The following is a 21,546-nucleotide window of genomic DNA, read 5'->3' as shown; positions in this document are numbered from 1 at the left end:
ATCAGGTCCACTGCCTTAACCACTGCGACATCACGCTTATTCGTCGTGCAACAAGTCGCCACGAGGACTTCTCATCTCACAGCAGGTAGCAGGCCAATACCCATATTTTTCCGTGCTACCTCTTTACTTCGATCGGTAAAACGAGAGATCTAAACAATACGATTTAGTATCCAGCACTGTATGAAAAGTGGGGCTGATGAAGTAGGTGATGACGTATCGGGCAGTACCCGGATACGTTGGAAGCAGACAAGTAATATATCCAATATTTGCTGGTTTTACTAGCCTATAAAGCGAGGAACTATATCGTAAATTTTCTCGACACTCGACTTTCTTTTGCGGCTACTTATCTTTTTCCTCGGCATTTCCATATTGAGCAGTCGCTTCCAAACATCCCCGCCATAAAACTCGCCGTTTTTCCTGTCCCCAGTTTTTTGCTCCTTATTTAATGGAGCGCTCTGCAGCTGGTTACGTTTACGTCAAGGGAAGGAAGGCTGCACGACACCAACAGCTTCCTCCGTCTTGTATCGAGTGAAGGGTTAGTGACAGAAAGGGAGTTTGCGTGGGAGAAGAATGGGTGACGCTACTTTGAAGTGGTATTCTAGTGTTTTCTTTTAAACCACATCTCTACGTTACGACTCCAGCACAAATCCTGAACCAGGCTCTCCGTAGCTGTGGTACCACTCTTCTATGCATAAACAAATATTTAAAGTTGTAATCAATCTTGCCTCCTGAGAAGTTTCGTTCTTCAATTGAAATGTTGGATTCCGTATAAATTTCGGCCTGACATGAGAAACTTTTATGCTTGCATTATATGTACCACATCTACAGACAATTTTGCATACATTTGATCACTAAAACACTGTTTTTCTCATAATATTCCCTAATTTTGCATATTGATCCATTTAGCAACGTCAATCTTGAACCATGAAAATTAGTAATGACAACTGTTATCTTAAATGAGCCAAAAACTACATTACAGTGAAACTAATATTATCATGCTTTAGTTTTCATGTAAACAAAATTTCTGTTTTCGTTTTCAATTTTTCTAACTTTACTGTCGGTAATTCAGCCGGCAATTATACAAAGACACGAAGCTGTCAGTTTCTATACTGTCAGAATTTGCAACCTTCATTATTATTTATTAGGCGAATAAATCCTTCGATAAATAATTAGATCCAGAGAACACCTGAAAAGTAATTTCAATTAACATAGTCATAATAAAATTCATTTGAGCTATATCCTATTCTAGAACGATGTGAAAGGTATGTACGTAAAACTCATAGAAATTTTAGGTGCCAACGCACCTTTAATAGTTTCAGTTGTCGTGATTGGTGAGTGTAACTATCAAGTTCTTTGTGTTGTGCTCAAATGTTACACAGTGCGCCGGCCGAAGTGGCCGTGCGGTTAAAGGCGCTGCAGTCTGGAACCGCAAGACCGCTACGGTCGCAGGTTCGAATCCTGCCTCGGGCATGGATGTTTGTGATGTCCTTAGGTTAGTTAGGTTTAACTAGTTCTAAGTTCTAGGGGACTAATGACCTCAGCAGTTGAGTCCCATAGTGCTCAGAGCCATTTGAACCATTTTGTTACACAGTGCCCATACGTAACTAGTGGTCTACATCTACATCTATCTTCATGGATACTCTGTAAATCACATTTAAGTGCCTGGCATAGGGTTCATCGAACCACCCTCACAATTCTCTATTATTCCAATCTCGTATACCGCGCGGAAAGAGTGAACGCCTATATCTTTCCGTATGAGCTCTGATTTCCCTTAGTTTATCGTGGTGATCGTTCCTCCCTATGTAGGTCGGTGTCAGCAATTGGGGATTGGAATTTCGTGAAAAGATTCCGTCGCAACGAAAAACGCCTTTCTTTTAATGATGTCCATCCCAAATCCTGTATCATTTCAGTGACACTCTCTCCCATATTTCGCGATAGTACAAAACGAGCTGCCTGTCTTTGAACTTTTTCGGTGTACTCTGTGAGTCCTCTCTGGTAAGGATCCCACACCGCGCAGCAGTATTCTAAAAGAGGACGGACAAGCGTAGTGTAGGCAGTCTCCTTAGTAGGTCTGTTACATTTTCTAAGTGTCTTGCCAATAAAACGCAGTTTTTGGTTAGCCTTTCCCACAAAATTTTCTACGTGCTCCTTCCAATTTAATTCTAATACCTTGGTATTTAGTTGAATTTAAGGCTTTTAGTTTAGACTAAACGAGTTCCTTTTAGCATTCATGTGGATGACCTCACACTTTTCTTTATTTAGGGTTAGGGTCAACTGCCAATTTTCGTACCATTCAGATATCTTTTCTAAATCGTTTTTCAGTTTATTTTGATCTTCTGATGACTTTATTAGTCGATAAACGACAGCGTCATCTGCAAACAACCGAAGACGGCTGCTCAGGTTGTCTCCAAATCGTTTATATAGATAAGGGCCTATAACAGTACATTGGGGAACGCCAGAAATCACTTCTGTTTTACTCGATAACTTTCCGTCAACGAACTGTGACCTCCCTGACAGGAAATCACAAATCCAGTCACATAACAGACGATATTCCATAAGCACGCAGTTTCACTACGAGCCGCTTGTGTGGTACAGTGTCAAAAGCTTTCTGGAAATCCAGAAATACGGAATCTATCTGAAATGCCTTGTCAATAGCACTCAACACTTCATGTGAATAAAGAGCTAGTTGTGTTTCACAGGAACGATGTTTTCTAAACCGATGTTGACTGTTTGTCAATAGACCGTTTTCTTCAGGGTAATTCATAATGTTTGAACACAATATATGTCCCAAAATCCTGTACATATCGACATTAATTATATTGGCCTGTAATTTAGTGGATTACTCCTACTACCTTTCTTGAATATTAGTGTGACCTGTGCAACTTTCCAGTCTTTGGGTTCGGATCTTTCGTCGAGCGAACGGTTGTATATGATTGTTACGTGGTCATATAGAAAGTGTCAAGATTTTATGGATAAATACCGATTATGTCAAAAAGCAACATTATTCCAGCTACTTTTACCGAAACAAAAAACCTTGGACCTATGAATTGGAAGGCATAAACAGGATTCGACAGCCTAGACAACGAGACAGCCATAGCAAGATATGTAACATTGATATGCTAATATTATGTTTCTGCTCTTATGAAATTGTATAAACGATGAGAACACTAAAATAGTTAGTTCAACAGTTTAACGTAGGATATTTACTTTGTGTACACCTACGAACATTTTGATAGTGAGGGATACGTAACATTATAAAGTCGAGTATAACGAGGTAGTTAAATGAGGGGGGGGGGGAACCCGTGAGACTATCTACATCTACATCTACACGCCGCAAGCCACCCAACGGTGTGTGGCGGAGGGCACTTTTACATGCCACATTCATTACCTCCCTTTCCTGTTCCAGTCGCGTATGGTTCGCGGGAAGAACGACTGCCGGAAAGCCTCCGTGCGCGTTCGGATGTCTGATTTTACATTCGTGATCTCCTCGGGAGGTATAAGTAGGGGGAAGCAATATATTCGATACCTCATCCAGAAACGCACCCTCTCGAAACCTGGACAGCAAGCTACACCGCGATGCAGAGCGCCTCTCTTGCAGAGTCTGCCACTTGAGTTTGCTAAACATTTCCGTAATGCTATCACGCTTACCAAATAACCCTGTGACGAAACACACCGCTCTTCTTTGGCTCTTCTCTCTCTGTCAATCCGACCTGATACGGATCCCACACTGATGAGCAACACTCAAGTATAGGTCGAACGAGAGTTTTGTAAGCCACCTCCATTGTTGATGGACTACATTTTCTAAGGACTCTCCCAACGAATCTCAACCCGGTACCCGCCTTACCAACAATTAATTTTATATGATCAATCCACTTCAAATCGTTCCGCACGCATACTCCCAGATATTTTACAGAAGTAACTGCTACCAGTTTCCATTCCGCTATCATATAATCATACAATGAAGGATCCTGCTTTCTATGTTATCAATACGGCGATCAGTTTGCTATTCGCCATCTTAGTTGTAACTCGTTATTCTCAGATGAAAAAAGGGTCAGGTTACATACCAGACAAACAGGTAGTTACACGACGAAAACAACGCAGTACTTCATGTGAATACAGCTTCGGTCGCTCTTGAGTTACGTCGTATGTCGTGAAGAACGAGGCAGAAGCTGATGACAACACGTCAAGGCTACACAACGCGCTCGACGTGTTTTCCAGCTGTAGACATTCCTTTAGGCTTCCGCTACCTGACCATATCTGCAGAAGCTAGGTTTCCAGGCATGCAAAGACAGCTAGACCGTAATGAGGTGGGGCACCATCGGGTTGGAAGAACGCTCGGCATAATGGCTATCTCTGGGGACGTGTGAAGGCAGTTGTGAAGATGAGAGACCTTAGGTACCTCAGCGAAAGGATTGTTGATGCGTGTCCTCAGACTCCTGCTAAGGTAAAAATCAAATGAAAACAGCCTCGATCGCGTTTTCACATTTTTATGCGTTAGCAACCGGTTTCGGTCCTTTCCTCAGACCATTTTCAGGCTTTTCCCCGCTGCAATACAGTACATATTCAGTACAGAGGGATGAAAATATGGCAGAACAACGTCTAAAATATGAGCTACAGTGATTAAAAAGTACGACGTTGCACCCATTATGGCTGCAGACGGAGCGAGATCCGTAGAAGTAAGGACGTCACGGCTGAATACGAAAGCTTTTGTCGAAATTATATACTGTAAGCTCCGCCCAAACTGTGATGAGGGTGAAGAAACTGCATCACACCTAATCTTTGAATGCATGGCATTGGAGAGTAAAAGATACAGAATCTTCGGGACAAGTAGACCTGAAGAAATTGTGTCTAACAAAAAACTAGTTGAGGGACTCCTTGCACTTTTTAAGGCACTGGTTGGCTTTACTAGATATACAGGGAGCGATACCGCACAATAGACCTAGTTTCGGTGTGGGCAGTGGCGGGTTAGACCTAAGCTGTTTTAGCTCTCCTGTTATATCAATCAATCAATCAACCAAAGCACAGCCCATCGCCTACAGCATGACATCATTGACAACTAGTCATGCGTGAGACATGCTACAGTGATTTGAAATAGATATAGAAATAAACACAAAAATTAGGTGCATAAAAGTTTTCCAGGGTCTACTCCTATCACAAATAATTCAAGTAAAAGCACCAAAATTTCAGACATGCTGTAATTTCTTTCTTTTGCTTCAATTATATATGATGCAAATTATGTCTCTCGCTTGGTTATGCAGAATTTATCACTTACCACTGCAATCAGCGATGATAACTTGCAATCAGTGGAATTGAAATTCACTTAACAACTCGCTGTGATCGCGCTTAATGCTCCCATTAGCTACGGCATTCACAGCAGGTCGCCCGAAACGCTTTTGAACGGTTATTATCTCTCGGAGAATACGTGACGTGGCTGCGCAGAATAAGCCTAAACCCGACCGCCGTCGTTCGTGATTGCAACTATAGTGGCAAACAACAATCGTCATTTCAAAGAAAAGTAAATAAAAAGTATACTTCTGCAAATGAAGTTTTTCCAAAATTTGTGTGCTTATTTACTTAGATACTAATTTTCGTTCAAAAATTGGTTCAAATTGCTCTGAGCACTACGGGACTTAACTGCTGTGGTCATCAGTCCCCTAGAACTTAGAACTAATTAAACCTAACTAACCTAAGGACGTCACACACATCCATGCCCGAGGCAGGATTCGAACCTGCGACTGTAGCGGTAACGCAGTTCCAGGCTGTAGCGCCTAGAACCGCACGGCCAAATCGGCCGGCGTGCTTCTCGTGTCAAGTATCACTTTTCTCCTGGTTTTTAAAAATTTAATAACTAGCGCTACATCGTAGTTTAAACGAATGGAACACTGAATTTATTGAAACTCTGTCTCTCCCTTCCCGCTGGTTTGCATCCATCGCCGATAATGCTGTTTGGTTAATGGTTAGGTGACCTAAACAGATGGAATTTACGATACATATTTTAATTGTTTGGTGAATTAATTACTTACTTTTTATGCCTGTACCGTCAAATGTCGGGAGTATTTTTCCGCGAAAAGAATGCATACATGGTTCAGCCGACAGTAAGCCTTCACTCTGATTTCACTGGAAAAAAAAGACTGAATAATTCAGTCTTCCACTAACGTAGATGGACCCAAAGGAATTGCAACCCATTGGCTGCAGGCGGGCATTGATTTAAATCAATAGCGAAAATTGAAAATTTGTGCCGATCTGGGATTCTAACCCGGCTCTCCTGCTCTCTAGGAAGATGGCACCCAGACACAGTGGTCATCACAACTGCACTGACCACATGGCACACCAGCCGTAAGACCCAGATTCTTACTGATACGTAGAACCACAGCCAAATGAGTCGGTTGCTGTCCAGCAACTGACAGAACAGACTTTCCATTCGGTTGTTTCCATCACTAGCTCATACTGCGTGACTTTATCCATCTGGTTTTGTTTTAACAGCGTGCTTCCAACGCTACGGACCACCCTCCTTGACCTGTTTCTCGCGCTCTAGTGTCTTTCTACTCTTGCCGGGGTTTCCCCGTCTTCTAATGCCCCCAGCGGTGGATCAGCAGTTTCTGGATGCCGGTGCAGGTGTACCACGAACCTGTCCCTTCTCCTGCTAAGAGTTTCCCACAGACGGCTTTCCTCAACTGTTGTTCCCCTAACACGACAAATCGTACACACATTACATTACACTTGCTGAACACACTCGTACTTCACATCACATACCAGATCTCTGTAGTCGTAATCAGGCACTGCTTCTACGCTGTTGTTCACATACCCGTAGTTTGACTCCATTCCATCTCTCTCAGTTTGGAAGCTGGACGTTAAGGGTCATCGGGAGGGCTCACCTGGTTCATACATTCTGCTCGTTGTGATGTTCAGCTACATTGATTGCGACGCAGTGAGCAAGTGTTTGCTTATCGATGTCTCTTTTGAAAGCTGTCACATATATCGGGGAGTTCGAGTCTCGGTCTGGCACACAGTTTTAATCTGCCAGGAAGTTTCGAGTATCGTATAGTGATGAAACATTTTATTTCGACAAAAATGATGAATGAAGCTCTGACAAAAATGACAGGTAGTTCTGTTCGTCCATCAGACCAAGATAGCAGTTGTACTGAAAACTTTGGGTCTAGGCAGTCAGGTAGATGCAGTATTTCTTAATTTCCGAAAAGCATTTGACTCAATACCACATGTACGCTTACTGTCAAAAGTACGGTCATATGGGGTATCAAGTGAAATTAGTGACTGGACCGAGGACTTCTTGGTAAGGGAGGACGCAGCAAATGGTTCAAATGGCTCTGAGCACTATGGGACTTAACTGCTGAAGTCATCAGTCCCCTAGAACTTAGTACTACTTAAACCTAACTTACCTAAGTACATCACACACATCCATGCCCGAGGCAGGATTCGAACATGCGACCGTAGCGGTCGCACGTTTCGAGACTAGCGCCTAGAACCGCTCGGCCACTCCGGCCGCAGGACGCAGCATGTTATCTTCGATGGATTTACGGTGAGCCCCAGGGAAGGGTATTGGGACCCTTGCTCTCCATGTTGTATATTAATGACGTTACAGACAGCTTTTTGCACATGATGCAGTTATCTATGACGAAGTACTATCTGAAGGAAGCTGCATAAATAATCAGAAAAATCTTGACAAGGTTCCAAAGACACGCAAAGATTGCCAACTTGCTTTAAATTTTCAGAAATATAAAACTGTGCACTTTATTAAATGAACAAGACTTAGTATCCTATGACTATAATGTCAATGAGTCACTGTCGGAATCGGGCAACTCTTACAAATATCTGGTGTAACACCTTGTAGGGATGTGAAATGGAGTGATCACATAGGCTCATCCGTGAGTAGAGGAAATGGTAGACCTCGGTTTGTTGGTAGAACGCTGGGGAAGTGCAGTCAGTCTACAAAGGGGATTGCTTACAAGTCACTCGTGCGACCAGCTCTAAAATATTCCTCAAGTGTGTGGGAACCGTACCAAATAGCACAAACAAGGGATACTGAACGTATACAGAGAAAGGTAGCATGAATGGTCACAAGTTTGTGTGATCTGTAGCAGTGTGTCACAGAGATGCTGACGGAAATGAACTGGCAGCCTATTGAAGATCGACGTAAACTATCCCCAGAAATACGTGTATTTTTGGATAGGGTCCGCCTTTAGCAAACCACAACTTTGTTTTTTAACCCAAACATGTTTCGCTGCAGTTGCAGCATCTTCAGTGTGCTTTTATTTTCCATCTGTTCTTTGTTGTTTGTATACATGTAGGTATCAGCTTTTAAATCGTAATTACAGATATTTGAAAAAACACATAAATTACGGATTCACACCTTTTTACTTCGTAATTTATGTGTTTTTCAAATATCTGTAATTACTATTTAAAAACTAATAGCTGCATGTATACAAACAACAAAGAACACCCTTTATCTTTAACAGATGGAAAATAAAAGCCCACTGAAGATGCTGCAACTGTAGTGAAACATGTTTGGGTTAAAAACAAAGTTGTGTTTTGCTAAAGGCGGACCCTATCCAAAAACATACGTATTGTTAAAGCAAACACGGAAGAAAAGAGCTTCAACCCCAAGATGATTATCCCCAGAAAGTTACTAACAAAGTTTCAAGAACGAGCTTTAAACGTTGACTCTAGGAGTATACTACAAATCCCTATATATCACTCACATAGCGATCGTGACGACAAGATTAGAATAATTACTGCACCCGCAGAGGCATTCAAATCATCATTCTTCCCGCGCTCCATACGTGAATGGAACGGGAAGAAACCCTAATAACTGGTGTAGCGGGACGTAGCCTCTACCACGCATCTCACGGTGGTTTCGAGAGTATAGATGTAGCTGTAGATGTAGATACCGGCCGTCCAGGTTGATCTGGCTCTCAGAAAGTATTTGATACAGTTTCGCACTGCCGCGTAATGAACGAAATATGAGCGTACGGAATATCAGACGAGCTGCGTCACTGGACTGAAGAGAGCCACGAAATAGGACACAGCCTGTCAGTCTTAACGGAAAAACAAAAACTTCAGACGTAAAAGTATCTTTGTGCTTATCCCAAGGGAGCCTTGTAGTATCCTTAGTGTTCACAATGTACGTAAATGACCTAGTGGGTAGCGTATGAAGTACCATGAAGCTTTTCATGAGTTAAACTGTTTTGTACAGGTAAGTTGCAATGCCAGGAAGTTGTAGCGGAATGCAGGAATGCCTCCACACTGCGGTTGCGTAGTTCAGAGATTGGCAGCTGACCTTCAACTTAACTAATTTTGCGTATTGTGTATAAAAAAGACACAAAGGCCATTGTTCTTTGATTACACCATAACAGAACATTCACTTGACGTCGTCACATCCATCAAATACCTGGGAGCGCTTTTAAGTGGAACGACTGCATAAACCTAAGCGCAAGTGTAGTCCGCCCACAAAGAAGGTTCAAATGGTTCATTTGTCTCTGAGCACTATGGGACTTAACTTCTGAGGTCATCAGTCCACTAGAACTTAGAACTACTTAAACCTAACTAACCTAAGGACAGCATACACATTGATGCCCAAGGCAGGATTCGAACCTGCGACCGTAGCAGTCGCACCGTTCCAGACTGTAGCGCCTAGAACCGCTCGGCCACCCCGGCCGGCCCACAAAGAAGGAAGCGTACAAAACCCTTCTTTGACCAACGCTCGGGTGATGTTCATCAGTGCCAGATACGATTGATTGAGAGAGTACAGAGCAGCCAAAGAAGAGCAGCGCGTTTCGTCTTCGTTTATTAAGGGCGAAATCGTCACGGCTACGCTCGTCCAAGCCAGTGGCAGAGGCTATAAGAGAGGCGTTGTGCCTCCCACTGTGTCTTACTGTTAAATGTCTGTGAGCCTGTGTTCCTGTAACAGTCGACCAGTATATTGCTTCATCCAGCGTGTCTGTAGCGAAAAGGCCTTCAGGATAAAATTAGACAGATTCAGGCTCACACAGGACATTAGCAAATATTGTTCTCCCAGCGGCCCACTCGCAACTGGAGCGGGAAGGAATGGGAGGGAAGCGGGGGAGTAACATATTGGTTTCTCTGTAACTTTCTCATAACGTAAGTTACGTGTGTGTGTGTGTGTGTGTGTGTGTGTGTGTGTGTGTGGGTGTGTGTGTGTACAGCAACCACTCAACGCTTGTGGATTGTTAATTTTGTAACATTAATTTATTTTCGACACATTTAGGAGTGCTACCCACCATCTTCTGGCATCGAGGTATACAAAACGTAATATACCTTCTATTTGTTTTTCCATTTCTGTTTATGGTTCAAATGCCTCTGAGCACTATGGGACTTAACATCCATGGTCATCAGTCCCCTAGAACTTAGAACTACTTAAACCTAACTAACCTAAGGACAGCACACAACACCCAGTCATCACGAGGCAGAGAAAATCCCTGACCCCGCTGGGAATCGAACCCGGGAACCCGGGCGTGGGAAGCGAGAACGCTACCGCACGACCGCGAGCTGTGGACATTTCTGTTTATGGAGGCGTGCCATTTGGAACTAGCGAAAACACTCGCAATTGGACAACGAACTAGCATTAATGTCGTAAACAGCAGTTCCAGTAACGTAAACAGTACTAACTGTATTCCTTCACGACGGCCGAAGATCAGCATCAGTGATTCAAAAGACGTCCCATATAAATTAACACATATATATACGACGTATTTCGACCCTTGGGGGTTCATCTTCAGGTGCTTCGACATTCTACATCAATTTTTTCCACACTTAGGTTAATTCTGGTCCTGGAAAGATTGCAATAGTATACTACAAAGAATCAAAATTTACAAAAATAAGACAAATCGAAAAATGACTTACTATTTCCAGCAGTGTATGCGTAGTTTTTGAAGCGAAGTATGTGTAAACATGTTTGTGTACGTTTACACACTTTCATTCTACAGCACATTTGTTAGCGCAAGTTAAAACAAGACACAGCTCGTGGTCGAGCGGTAGCGTTCTCGCTTCCCGCGCCCGGCTTCCCGGCTTCGATTCCCGGCGGGGTCACGGATTTTCTCTGCCTCGTGATGACTGGGTGTTGTGTGATGTCCTTAGGTTAGTTAGGTTTAAGTAGTTCTAAGTTCTAAGGGACTGATGACCATAGATGTTAAGTCCCATAGTGCTCAGAGCCATTTGAACCATTTAAAACAAGACAAATAATCTCAAATGTAAAAATACTGCATTTCTAAAAGTACACAGGTATTATTATTTCAAGGAATATACAAAGTTATTACATTACTAATTCTACGGAGATATTATTTATAACAATAATATTTGTGAATGAGTCATATGCGGATGTATGTTATCAAATGGTTGCACTACCAAATATTTGTATGTTTATGAAAAATAAACATTTAAAATTACTGAAAAAAACTTTGACTACTAAGCTGTTTTCATAAGATTTTTCTTCGTGTAACACTATTTCTAATTGTTCTAGTAGATCGCGTTTTTTACCATGGATTTCTGCGTGGAATACAGACAGGTTGTTTCGATGTCACTTAGCCTGTGTCTAGCTATTTTGGATTTGTCAAAGTGGTTAAGTCTAAAAGCATCAGTGTGTTCTTTGTAGCGTATATGGAAAGTTCCTCCTGTTTTGACTATGTAAAATACAGAACAACTTCTATATTGTAATTTATATAGTCCACTGTGTTCTGTTACTAGGGTGTTTCGGTTTACTGTGTGAGGTAATCAGTGTCGAAGTTTGTTATTTGTGGAGAAGAATAATTTAATATTGGTGCTTCAGAATATGTTAACAGTTTTTGTGATGCTGTACCTAGTAGTGAAACTTGTGAAGATATGTGTTTTGTCAATTGTTATTAATGTAATGCTTCTATTACTGATGTGGGGCTGTATTATGCTGGATAGTTTGTCAACTGATTTTTCTGCACGCCCATTACTTATTGCAATTTTTTTAATGATATCAATTCCTTGTGTCAATGCTTTGGATTTCAAAGGTAATGTGTGTGCTGTGTTCGACGTGTATCTAAATGCAACATACTTGAGTGTGTTTGGGTGGTGTGATGATTCGTGTATTGTGGTATCAGTATAGGTTGGTTTCCTGTGTATGTAAAAATAGTGTTCTTGTTGTTCATCGACGATTGTGAGGGCTAAGAAATTTATAAATTGCTTTCGTTCATGTTCAATTGTGAACTTTATTTTACTGTAGAACGAATTGAACAATGTAAGAAGTTCGATTGAGTTCACCTTCTGCGCCTTCAGATAGGACTATTTTCTGTAATAAACCATTTTTTTAGCAATTTTATTTTTCCTTTCAAAAGGTCCTTGATGAATATGTCAGCCAGGAACCTCGACATGTTATTACCCATAGCTAAACCTTCTTTCTGTTGATATATTTTATCATTAAATGTGAAGTAGTTATAGGATAATACTAGTTCAAATGAATCGACAAACCCTGAAATTTCTGATATCGTTAGTTAAATTTTCATGTTAGTAAGGTTTTTGCTGATAATTTTGATTCTCTTTTCTACAGGCACATTTGTGAATAGATTATCCATTTCAAATGAGGCAAATCTAGCTTCTATGGGGATTTTCAAATTTTTGGTGACCGATGCTAACTCATCCGTATTTTTTATCGAGTATATGATTTCAAAAGTCTAAAATTCTCTGAGGATATTATGTCATATTTTACACTTACGAAATTACACACTCAATAAAAAAGTATATGTTAGTTAACAAAGCTCATCAACGATGTAAAAATCCCCAGAGAGGCTACGATTGCCTCATTTGACATTGTTACTCTATTCACAAATGTACATGTCGGAGATATAGTCGGTAATATCACAAAAAAATTACCAAACACAAGAAATTAACCATGTCAAAAATCCATAAATTTCTTATACTTCACAGTTGTTAATGAACAGCAAGAACATAATTTTTACATTATCAGGAAACGAACCTATACTGATATCACAAATCACACCATCCAAATAGACACGGTATGCTGCATTTAGATCCATGGTGAATGGGACACACAAACGCTGTGTTTGAGACCCACAGCACTAACACAAGGAATTGATATTATCAAATTAGCTGCAATAAGTGATGGATATTCAGAAAAATCGATTGACAAACTATCCAGCAAAATAGAGGCCCACGTCAATAATAGAAGCACTACAGCACTAACAATTGACAAAACACATATCTTCATAAGCATCCACTATTTAGGCACAGCATTGCAAAAAAATCTGTTAACTTATTTCAAAGCACTGATATTAAATTATTCTTCTCCACAAATAACTATCTTCGATGCCGTTCTCCTCACACAGTGAACACAAGCAACCCAACAACAGAACAGAGTGAACTATATACCTTACATTGTAAAAGTTGCCCTGCATTTTCCATAGGCAAAACAGGAGGAACTTTACATATACGCTACAAAGAACACACTGATGCTTTTAAACTCAACCATTTAGGCAAATGCACAATAGCTAACCACATGTACCTGAATAGATACGTGCTAAGTGAGATACAGCACAGCCTATCTACACTCCACACAAAACCATGGTGAAAAACGTGATGTACTAAAACAGTTAGAAATAATGTTACAATAAGTATAATCTACTGTAAACATGTTGAATGAACAAATGGTGCTTGGCAGCCTACGTTTTTTTTGTAATTTTAAAAGTTTATTTTTCCTAAAGAAACAAATATCTAGTAGTGCAACCATCTGATAACATACATCTATGTATGACACACGTAATAATATTTGTGTTAAAAATAGTATCTCTGTACAACTAGTAATGTAATATCTTTGTATATTCTTTGAAATAATAATACCTGTGTATTTCTAAAAATGCAGCATGTTTAAATTTGACATTCTTTGATTTGTTTTAACTTGTGTTTACAAATGTCTTGTAGAATGGAGAGTATGTATGTTTCCTCATAAGGTTTATGACTGAATTTAATCATACTGTGCTTCGAAGCCATGTATCCACTTCTGGCTACAGTAAGTTATATTTCGATATACCTTAGTTAGGTAAATTTATGTTTGCAATGTGTCTGTTTGTAATTTATCATCCTTGCCAGGACCATAATTAACCTAAATCTGCAAAAAAGTTGATGCGGAGTGTCAAAGCTCCTGAAGATAACCACCCAGGGCTCGAAACGCATCGTCCATGGAAATGTAATCACGATTTCACTTAAGGTGATCGATCTTTATTTACGAAAGTAATGGAGTCACGGTAGAAACACTGACAGCGATGGATAAAGTAATGTTATCGAATTTATAGACACTGTGGCCGGTTGCGGTGTATGTTGCAACGATACAGCGCAATACAAATAGTACCCTATAAAAAAATTTCACATTATTGTTTTTAAATCTATGAGGCTGTGGCGAAGTATTATCCTGGCCGTTTGCCAAAAAGTGCATTCTCGCGCCATCTGTTAGTGGCTGGAGCAACTTGGTGTCTCAAGCTGCTTACAAGTACCTTCCCGCCATGCGTTGTTAGGCATAGTAATACCTTTCGTAACATTTCGTTTGCAAGATTTATTTTACATGCATGTGAGTTTAAGAACAGTTGTAATAATTCTTAGTTAAAGTGTGCGTCGATTTTGTTTAAACTTTTGAAATTTCGTACGAAATATTTCCGCTCCAAACAACTTTACTGTCAAAGCCATTGTAGTGGTAATAAGCAGGTTGTAGAGCAGAGTACAAAGAGGATCCCGTGAGTTTGGACTACGAAAGTACTGGCGCGTATCGAAGTTTCGACTGAAATCGTAGTATAAATGTATGCAAATGTACGGAAGGATTAGCGAGTGCCATGTAGATCAGCTTAATGCGAAGGACTTAGTAGTTTGCCATGACATGTTTTACCCACGATTTTGCCTGATGTAGAAGATGTCTAAAAGTATCATCCAATAGTAAAGTGCGTAAGTCGACCCATAAGTTGTACGAAGTGAAATGGTCTCAGGAAGTTGCGGCGAGTACTACTTACCTACGTGGATCGCTACTGGAAATCTGCATGTAACCGAATACTTTATTTTATGCGATGGATATAAGGGTTTGAAATACCTCCATCCAGTAAATATTTCGTTTGCGAAATGACTTGTGAAACAACTGGCCCTGCATGTGGGGAAGTGAATTCAGCTTCACCCTGGCATGCCTTCCTGTCATTGGGTCATTTTAGATTTGTTTTACTGATTAGTGTTCCTAAATCTACAGTTACCATTGAATTTCCATCTGACACAGTGCCCAAATCATTAATTATTGGTTAAACGGGGAATTAAATAGACCTTTTTTTTAAAAAAAAATCAGTGTTTGACAAACGTCTCCGGGATGTAAGATAACATATTCTTATTAATACATTGATGTGCTTGAGACAAGAATGATATTAATGCCCCTTTTTTGTAATTGCAGAATTACAAAAATGACGAAATCATTTAGCAGTCAGACAAAAACTGATTATGAAAGAATACCGATGTAATTGTCTTAACGTTACAAGAGTGTAATGTGCTTTAATAAAATCAATAACAATAAATGCGAATAGTAGTTTTCACAAAGCACAGTTACTTCATGTTCATATTATAATAACGCGTGATACATTAATTTCCTTTAAATCAATTTTTTGAACTAGTATTTCATCCCGCCGAATTGTTTTCACGTCGTGTTTGTTTTACTGTTGCGCGTGGGTGGATAAGTGTGACCGTGTAACAGAGTTGTTTCTATGGAGTCTCCTATAAACGTTTTTTTTTTTCGACAATGATGCTCTAATGTTTTTCTTAAATTGTTATTCAGAATAGAATGGTGTCAATTAATTGAAACTTCTCATTTGCCAAAAACAAACAGTTTTCTCAGATTTTGGTATAAAAATTTGTGATTCCACTTCTTGACAATATCACGCTATCAGATAACTGCCATAATACGTGCAATTTAATAATATTTTCACAATAATTAGTTGAAAATGTGGGCCATACGGTACATATAACCCTCACTGGATAATTTAATATAAATTACAGTGTATCTCATTTTGATTCCACATTTCTAGACTCCCAGAACGCTTTCGACACTTCCTCGCACGCGGCTTCTAATCATATTGTTTGCCTGTGGAGCATAGAATTCGTTGTGAGACTGGACTCGTGATTTTGAGTCACAAAAGTCGCAGTTTGTAGTAATCTACGGAAAGTCAGCTAGTGAAACCGAAGTTATATCTGCCATACACCAAGGAAGTGTTATAGGCCACCTGTTGTTCCTATTATCTACAAACGATTTAGGAGACAGTCTGAGCTGTCCTCATCGGTAGTTTGCAGATGATGTCGTCGTTTACCGTCAAGTAAAGTCATCAGAAGATGGAAACGAATTACAATATGATTTAGACAAGATATCTGCATGGCGCGGAAGGTGGCAATTAACCCTCAACGGTAATAAGTGTGAAGTCATCGACAGGAGTACTAAAAAACTTCGTCTCGTGCAGTAAATCACAAGAACTTAAACGTTGTCCATTCATCTAAGTACGTAGCGATTACTGACGAACAACTTAAATTCGGACAATCACAGCGACAATGTTATGGGGAAGGCAAACCAAAGACTGCGTTTTATTACCAGATCACTTAGAAGATGCAACAGGTCTTCTACAGACACTGCCTACAGCTTGTCCGGTCTCTTCTGGAGTACTGCTGAGCCGTATGGGACCCTTACCAGATATCGAAAAAGTTCACAAAGAAGGACGACAGCTCGTTTTGTATCACCGCGAAATAGGGGAGAGATCGTTAAACGATGACGTTCCGTTGCAGCGGGATCATTTTACGAAATTTCATAGACCAGATTCTTCCTCCGAGTGCCAAACTATTTTGTTGACTGCCAACTAAATAGGGAGTCATGAAAATCGAAATGATGTCCAACGAGTCAGTTTATAAGATATGTATAACTACGTGCTGAAAAAAAAGGCTCAAATGGCTCTGAGCACTACGGGACATAACTGCTGTGGTCATCAGTCCCCTAGAACTTAGAACTACTTAAACCTAACTAACCTAAGGACATCACACACATCCATGCCCGAGGGAGGATTCGAACCCGCGACTGTAGCGGTCGCGTGGTTCCAGACTGTAGCGCCTAGAACCGCTCGGCCAGTTCGGCCGGCCAATTACGTGCTGAGTTTCAGTGCATGCATTCATGCATGTCGGTCATTTACAAGTTCCTAAATGGCACACTGGACTAAATTCCAGTGCTACTCAAGCAACTGCCCTAAGACTACGTGTTTTTTACAGGTACTAGTTTCTAAATAAAAAATCGTCTGTGGAATAGAAGGCGTTGTACAGAGGAAATGATTTTAGGATGCCTATAAAACTTGCTTAGCTGTCTGCTATACATTCGTTGTTATTGGACAAACAATCGGAAATTTTTCGTGACGTATGTAGAACACCTTTTTTAATCACTGTCATGTTTAATAATGCACCCTCTGCCACATACGTAAGCGGGAACTTGCGAGTTTTCGCTGGTCGTCGGGGCTCAGTTCAATGCGGGACTCATCACTGAAGATAACTCTGTGAGGTGCAATTTTATTTCATAGCAGGATCACTTTGCTTGTCATGTGAGGCATCCTTGCAGCGACGATATTCTACGCCGCGTTTCGTTGCCCTTGAGGGCAAGCCATCCTGGGGTTACATTTCAGCAAGATAATGCCTGACCGCACACGGCGAGAATTTCTACTGCTTGTCTTCGTGTTTCTTCTTACCTTGGCCAGCATGGTCGCCGGATCTCCCCCTTATTGTGAACGTTTGGAGTATTATGCGCAAGATCCTCCAACCAGCTCGGTATTTCGACGCCAAGTGGACAGAATGTGTCACGATGTCCGTCAACAGGACTCCAATAACTCCATCGGTCAATGGCAAGCCGAATAACTGCTCGCATAAGGGACAGAGCTGAACCAACGCGTTTCTCAATTTTTGAAGCTCTTTCCTCTTGAGTAAACTATCCATTGTTCTGAAATTTTTTATTATTTATTTTTTGAGGTTTTCCTCTTTACAGAGGGTTATCTCCAACATAATAATTTACTCGGAAATTACACTGCTGGTCATTAAAATTGCCATACCAAGATGAAAAGCAGATGATAAGCGGGTAGTCATTGGACAAATATATTATACTAGAACTGACAAGTGATTACATTTTCACGCAATTTGGGTGCATAGATCCTGAGGAATCAGTACCCAGAACAACCACCTCTGGCCGTAATAACGGCCCTGATACGCCTGGGCATTGAGTCAAACAGAACTTGGATGGCGTGTACAGGTACAGCTGCCCATGCAGCTTCAACATGATACCACACCATCAAGAGTAGTGACTGGCGTATTGTGACGAGCCAATTGCTCGGCCACCATCGACCAGACGTTTTCAATTGGTGAGACATCTGGAGAATGTGCTGGCCAGGGCAGCAGTCGAACATTTTCTGTATCCAGAAAGGCACGTACAGGACCTGCAACATGCGGTCGTGCATTATCCTGCTGAAATGAAGGGTTTCGCAGTGTTCGAATAAAGGGTAGAGCCACGGGTCGTAACACATCTGAAATGTAACGTCCACTGTTCAAAGTGCCGTTAGTGCGAACAAGAGGTGACCGAGACGTGTAACCAATGGCACCCCATACCATCATGCCGGGTGATACGCCAGTATGGCGATGACAAACACACGCTTCCAATGTGCGTTCACCGCGATGTCGTCAAACACGGATGCGACCATCATGATGCTGTAAACAGAACCTGGATTCATCCGAAAACATGACGTTTTGCCACTCGTGCACCCAGGTTCGTCGTTGAGTACACCATCGCAGGCGCTCCTGTCTGTGATGCAGCGTCAACGGTAACCGCAGGCATGGTCACCGAGCTGATAGTCCATGCTGCTGCAAACGTCGTCGAACTGTTTGTGCAGATGGTTGTTGCCTTGCATACATCCCCGTCCGTTGACTCAAGGATCGAGACGTGGCTGCACGATCCGTTACAGCCATGCGGATAAGATGCCTATCGTCTCGACTGCTAGTGATACGAGGCCATTGGGATCCAGCACGGCGTTCCGTATTACCCTCCTCAAACCACCGATTCCATATTCTGCTAACAGTCATTGGATCTCGACCAACGCGAGCAGCAATGTCGCGATACGATAAACCGCAATCCCGATAGGCTACAATTCGACCTTTATCGAAGTCGGAGACGTGATGGTACGCATTTTTCCTCCTTACACGAGGCATCACAACAAAGTTTCACCAGGCACCGCCGGTCAACTGCTGTTTGTGTATGAGAAATCGGTTGGAAACTTTCCTCATGTCAGCACGTTTTAGGTGTCGCCACCGGCGCCAACTTTGTGTGAATGCTCTTAGAAGCTAATCATTTGCATATCACAGCATCTTCTTCCTGTCGGTTAAATTTCACGTCTGTAGCACGTCATCTTAGTGGTGTAGCAATTTTAATGGCCAGTAGTGTACTATACGTAGCACTCTGCAGCGGAGTGTGCGCTGATATGAAACTTCCTGGCAGATTAAAACTGTGTGCCCGACCGAGACTCGAACTCGGGACCTTTGCCTTTCGCGGGCAAGTGCTCTACCAACTGAGCTACCGAAGCACGACTCACGCCCGGTACTCACAGCTTTACTTCTGCCAGTACCTCGTCTCCTACGTTCCAAACTTTACAGAAGCTCTCCTGCGAACCTTGCAGAACTACCACTCCTGAAAGAAAGGATATTGCGGAGACATGGCTTAGCCACAGCCTGGGGGATGTTTCCAGAATGAGATTTTCACTCTGCAGCGGAGTGTGCGCTGATATGAAACTTCCTGGCAGATTAAAACTGTGTGCCCGACCGAGACTCGAACTCGGGACCTTTGCCTTTCGAGGGCAAGTGCTCTACCAACTGAGCTACCGAAGCACGACTCACGCCCGGTACTCACAACAAAGGTCCCGAGTTCGAGTCTCGGTCGGGCACACAGTTTTAATCTGCCAGGAAGTTTCATATCAGCGCACACTCCGCTGCAGAGTGAAAATCTCATTCTGGAAACATCCCCCAGGCTGTGGCTAAGCCATGTCTCCGCAATATCCTTTCTTTCAGGAGTGCTAGTTCTGCAAGGTTCGCAGGCGAGCTTCTGTAAAGTTTGGAAGGTAGGAGACGAGGTACTGGCAGAAGTAAAGCTGTGAGTACCGGGCGTGAGTCGTGCTTCGGTAGCTCAATTGGTAGAGCACTTGCCCGCGAAAGGCAAAGGTCCCGAGTTCGAGTCTCGGTCGGGCACACAGTTTTAATCTGCCAGGAAGTTTCATATCAGCGCACACTCCGCTGCAGAGTGAAAATCTCATTCTGGAAACATCCCCCAGGCTGTGACTAAGCCATGTCTCCGCAATATCCTTTCTTTCAGGAGTGCTAGTTCTGCAAGGATCGCAGGAGAGCTTCTGTAAAGTTTAGAAGGTAGGAGACGAGGTACTGGCAGAAGTAAAGCTGTGAGTACCGGGCGTGAGTTGTGCTTCGGTAGCTCAGTTGGTAGAGCACTTGCCCGCGAAAGGCAAAGGTCCCGAGTTCGAGTCTCGGTCGGGCACACAGTTTTAATCTGCCAGGAAGTTTTGTTCTTCCAGGTGTTTCGATCTTGAGTGTCCTCTTCCTCTGCGCCCATTCTCCTCATTGTGAGCTGTTCATTTTGGCGCCAGGTGGCCATAGGTCGTCCTCTTCTTCTTCTCCCCTCCAGTTCCCACTCCAGTATCACTTTTGGTATCTGGATTCATCCATTCGTCGTACATGCCTGTACCACTGTAATTTCTTCCTATCCATTACGTCATATATTCTTTCTTTTATTTCCATTCTCCTTATTACTTCGGTGTTCCTTATCTTTTCTTTCCTGGAGAGTCTTGCCCATCTTCTCCAGAAGTCTATCTCTAGAGCTTGTAATTTTTTAATGTGCTTCAGGTTAGTTGTCCAGGTCTCCGTTCCATACAAAACCACACTCTCTAATATATATTTGTATATTAATTTTTTAGTTCTGCTCGTTACATTCCTGAGTTAAGCATCCCAATGACCCTCCGTCCGCTACTAATTCTTTTATTGATTTCTGACTCTGATTATCCCTCGATTTCTAAAATGGATCCCAAATAACAGAAAGTGTTTGTCTGTTTGATTTTATTTCCTTCAATGTATAGTTCATCTGAATCATTAGTCAAGTATTCCGTTTTTTAGTAATTAATCTTCAAACCCCAAGTTTTGTATGCTACTGCTAGTTGATTGCACATATAGTTAGCATCCTCCCCATCTTGTGCTACGACTACTTGATCATCAGCAAACAATAAATGATGTAGGTAAACTCCATCTCTTATTTCCAATCCCATACTATTACATTTACGAGCTCATGTTCTAAGGCTAATATCTATACAGGTTTTAAATAATGATGGTGTCATGGGACAGCCCTGTAAAAGGCCTTTGCTTGTTCTAAATTTCTGTGAAAGATTATTACCAACTCTCACTTGGCAGATATTATCTTTATACATCTATTGTATTATTTTAATCAAGGAA

The 21,546-nt window shown here is 41.7% G+C and overlaps 3 non-coding genes across 3 annotated transcripts; 1 reads left to right on the top strand and 2 right to left on the bottom strand.

Annotated features, from left to right (window-relative positions):
- Positions 1-19,548: 19,548 nt before the first annotated feature.
- Positions 19,549-19,623, bottom strand: Trnas-cga. Its single transcript has one exon. It is a non-coding gene; the product is annotated as a tRNA-Ser (tRNA).
- A 226-nt stretch (positions 19,624-19,849) lies between these two features.
- Trnas-cga lies at positions 19,850-19,924 on the bottom strand. Its single transcript has one exon. It is a non-coding gene; the product is annotated as a tRNA-Ser (tRNA).
- Positions 19,925-20,507: 583 nt separating this feature from the next.
- Trnas-cga lies at positions 20,508-20,582 on the top strand. Its single transcript has one exon. It is a non-coding gene; the product is annotated as a tRNA-Ser (tRNA).
- The last annotated feature ends 964 nt before the right edge of the window (positions 20,583-21,546 follow it).

Source organism: Schistocerca piceifrons, chromosome 9, assembly GCF_021461385.2.
Source record: "Schistocerca piceifrons isolate TAMUIC-IGC-003096 chromosome 9, iqSchPice1.1, whole genome shotgun sequence".
NCBI lineage: Eukaryota > Metazoa > Arthropoda > Insecta > Orthoptera > Acrididae > Schistocerca > Schistocerca piceifrons.
Note: the sequence above shows the minus strand (reverse complement) of the source record. Positions and strands in the feature narration are given on the sequence as shown.